This window comes from Physeter macrocephalus, chromosome 14 (genome assembly GCF_002837175.3).
Source record: "Physeter macrocephalus isolate SW-GA chromosome 14, ASM283717v5, whole genome shotgun sequence".
Classification (NCBI taxonomy): domain Eukaryota; kingdom Metazoa; phylum Chordata; class Mammalia; order Artiodactyla; family Physeteridae; genus Physeter; species Physeter macrocephalus.
In genome coordinates, this window is record NC_041227.1 from 116218934 (window position 1) to 116222772 (window position 3839).

A 3839-nucleotide genomic window follows, 5' to 3' on the forward strand; every position below is an offset into this window, starting at 1 on the left:
TCCTGAGGTCCTGGATCATCTTCACTATCATTATTCTGAATTCTTTTTCTGGAAGGTTACCTATCTCCACTTTAGTTCCTTTTTGGGGGTTTTATCTTGTTCCTTCATCTTGTTCCTTATCTTGTAAGGATATCCTTGTAAGGATATCTTGTTCCTTATCTTGTTCCTTGGTACATAGCCCTCTGCCTTTTCATCTTGTCTGTCTTTCTGTGAATGTGGTTTTTGTTCCACAGGCTGCAGGATTGTAGTTCTTCTTGCTTCTGCTGTCTGCCCTCTGGTGGATGAGGCTCTCTAAGAGGCTTGTGCAAGTTTCCTGATGGGAGGGACTGGTGGTGGGTAGATCTGGCTTTTGCTCTGGTTAGCAGAGCTCACTAAAACTTTAATCCCCTTGTCTGCTGATGGGTGGGGCTGGGTTCCCTCCCTGTTGGTTGTTTGACCTGAGGTGACTCAACACTGGAGCCTACCCGGGCTCTTTGGTGGGGATAATGGCAGACTCTGAGAGGGCTCACGCCAAGGAGTACTTCCCAGAACTTCTGCTGCCAGTGTCCTTGTCCTCTTGGTGAGACACAGCCACCCCCCACCTCTGCAGGAGACCCTCCAACACCAGTAGGTAGGCCTGGTTCAGTCCTATGGGGTCACTGCTCCTTCCGCTGGGTCCCGATGCACACACTACTTCGTGTGTGCCCTCCAAGAGTGGAGTCTCTGTTTCCCCCAGTCCTGTCGAAGTCCTGCAGTCAAATCCCGCTAGCCTTCAATGTCTGATTCTCTAGGAATTCCTCCTCCCATTGCTGTAGCCCTGGGTTGGGAAGCCTGATGTAGGGCTCAGAGCCTTCACTCCAGTGGGTGGACTTGTGTGGTATAAGTGTTCTCCAGTCTGTGAGTCACCCACCCAGCAGTTATGGATTTGATTCTATTGTGATTGCGCCCGTCCTGCCATCTCATTGTGGCTTCTCCTTTGTCTCTGGATGTGGGGTATCCTCCTTGGTGAGTTCCAGTGTCTTCCGGTTGATGACTACTCAGCAGTTAGTTGTGATTCCGGTGCTCTCGCAAGAGGGAGTGAGAGCACATCCTTCTACTTCACCATCTAAATCTCTCAGGTTTTGTTATTTTAATGGCTTAGATATAAGACTGCTTTTACAGACGACTGATATCTAGCTCCAAGTGAAAATAGTGAATCATAAGGAGGTTCCAATTCTGTTGTGGCTGATGGATTCTCAAATGGCAGAAGGGAGTGTTGACAGAGAAGGGGGACTCGTTTCAGCCCTCACACTTGGCTTTCTTGCAGGCTGGAAGAGAATCATCATCTACTTCTGATGTCCGAGATTTCTTCACCATGAAAATAATTCCAAAAGCAGTTTTTCTAGTTTCTCCCTCCATGCAGAAGCACCGCTTGGCAGTTGGTGGACACTGCAGCCTTGGTGTCACTTTCCAACAGCCCAAACAGCAACTCTAAGTTTGCCACATCATATGGTCCTCTTATTTCTAAAGGCCTTTCAGCAGCACTAGATATAATTACATTCTTTCCTTTGCAGACCTGCATCAAATTGAGGGCGTTGGAAATTGTGTACCTTCTCATTGTGGAGTCTTTGATGGGGGGCTATAGACAAGTTCAAAGCCCACGCCTCAGTCAATTGCCACTTTAATAGGGGGTCTTTTGAAGTAAAATGGTAGCTTCTCTGTTACAGTTATGCAGACTAAATCCACATCTAAATGTGAATTTAGATGAAATATGAAAAAGTTTTTCTGTCTTCAAAAAACTGCAAAGATATCATACAGCTGGACTCTTGAAGAAGTTGCTCTCAAAACATTGCGGTGAGATGGATCTGAAACGATAATTGTCAGCCTAGTTAAAATCTTAATTGGTTTTGATTTTCCCTGTACAATTGGCAAAGTTGTAAAGAGTTCAGAAACAGCTACTGGTTTTTCAATTTCCTGTTTCTTTTCCTTAAATTCGACAACATGATTGATGGCAACAACTGAATAGCCCAGGTGAGCAGCATTCTCCACGAGCCGGTACAGTGCCTTCAGGTCGGAGCCCTCCCACAGATCCAAATCCACAAACGCCACCATGCCTACAGAGCTTAATGGTTTTTTTTTTTTTTTTTTTTTTTTTTTTTGTGGTATGCGGGCCTCCCGCGGCATGTGGGATCCTCCCAGACCGGGGCGCGAACCCGGTTCCCCTGCATCGGCAGGCGGACGCGCAACCGCTGCGCCACCAGGGAAGCCCATAGAGCTTAATGTTGAATCAGACATTTCATAAAGGCAACATTTCTAACTTTGAAGGAAGCCATGGTGCTCTGACTGATTTAACTCTTTTAGTTGAAATTTATTTTAAAACTTTTATTTATTTATTTATTTATGGCTGGTTTGGGTCCTTGTTGCTGCGTGTGGGCTTTCTCTAGTTGTGGCGAGTGGGGGCTACCCATTGTTGCAGTGTGCCAGTTTTTCATTGTGGTGGTTTCTCTTGTTGTGGAGCATGGGCTCCAGGCACACGGGCTTCAGTAGTTGTGGCTCGCGGGTTCTAGAGTGCAGGCTCTGTAGCTCCGGCGCACGGACTTAGTTGCTCCGCGGCATGTGGGATCTTCCCGGACCAGGGCTCGAACCCGTGTCTCCGGCATTGGCAGGTGGATTCTTAACCACTGTACCACCAGGGAAGACCAAATTTTATTATTATTTCTGATGGAGACTTGAACAAGAAAAAGGAATAGAAAGAAGCGAAATGGTTGAAAAATGAAGTGAATGAAATGACCTGGCATTAGTTAGCCCTGGGAAGTGTACAGTGAGAGGAAAATCAGTTGATCCTCACTTTATTTCTGTAAATAGTGAGAGTGTCTTGTCATAAGGGCTCCCCTGGGACAGGAAGTTGTTTCTCTCTTGCTTCAAAGTGACAAGCAGGGCTGTGTGTCCTTCATTCAGAACTTCTTGAGAATCTATTACAATAGGTCTGATGCTGTGAAAGACAATGGGGCTCAGAGATGACCAAGACACTCCATGATGCCAAGGAGGCTGTAGCCTAGTTGGAGAAGCTGATTAATGTCAGTAATTATAAATCAGTCAGTGTAAGTGTTAATGAAAAAAAGTTCAGGATATAGAGGAGAGATTCCCAAGTACAACTGGATGAAAGGGAGTTATTAGATGTTACCTGGCAGTGGCCACATGCCAGTGCAGTGCCCAACCAGCCAGCCAACCCGAAGGGACATGGGGGACAGCCAATGCATCCTGAGAATGCCGTAATGAGTGACTTGTGGGCAAGTCACATACTATAAAGCTGAGAATTAATTCATTTATTCCACAAATATTTATTCAGTGCCTACTATGAGTGTGACATTGTTCTAGGTCATAAGGATACTTCAGCTAGCAAAACAGACACAAATTTCTGTTTATGGAGCTTCATTCTAGCTAGAATTGTATCTAGAGGGATTGTATTGTATCAATCAATTGTATTGATACATCCAGTTGTACCATTGCATCAAGAGGGATATAGACAAGACCCATATAAGTAAATTATAAGATAATGTGATATAATTCTACTAGGAAGGTGAAGAAGTGGGGACTGGGGGTCTCAGGTTGTATAAGAATCCTGTATCATCTTCCACAATAGGAATTTGGGTCTGCGCGTCCGGAGCCTGTGCTCCGCGATGGGAGAGGCTGCAAAAGTGAGAGGCCCGCATACCGCAAACAAGCAAACAAACAAACAAATAAAACAAACCCATAACAATTAAGAAAATGGTAATAGGAACATACATATCAATAATTACCTTAAACGTGAATGGATTAAATGCTCCAACCAAAAGACACAGCCTTGCTGAATGCATAGGAAAACAAGACCCATGTCTATG

The 3839-nt window shown here is 45.1% G+C and overlaps 1 pseudogene; it reads right to left on the minus strand.

The window, feature by feature from the left end:
• Window positions 1-1257: 1257 nt before the first annotated feature.
• On the minus strand, window positions 1258-2070 carry LOC102993778 (ribonuclease P protein subunit p30-like; annotated as a pseudogene).
• Window positions 2071-3839: the final 1769 nt, after the last annotated feature.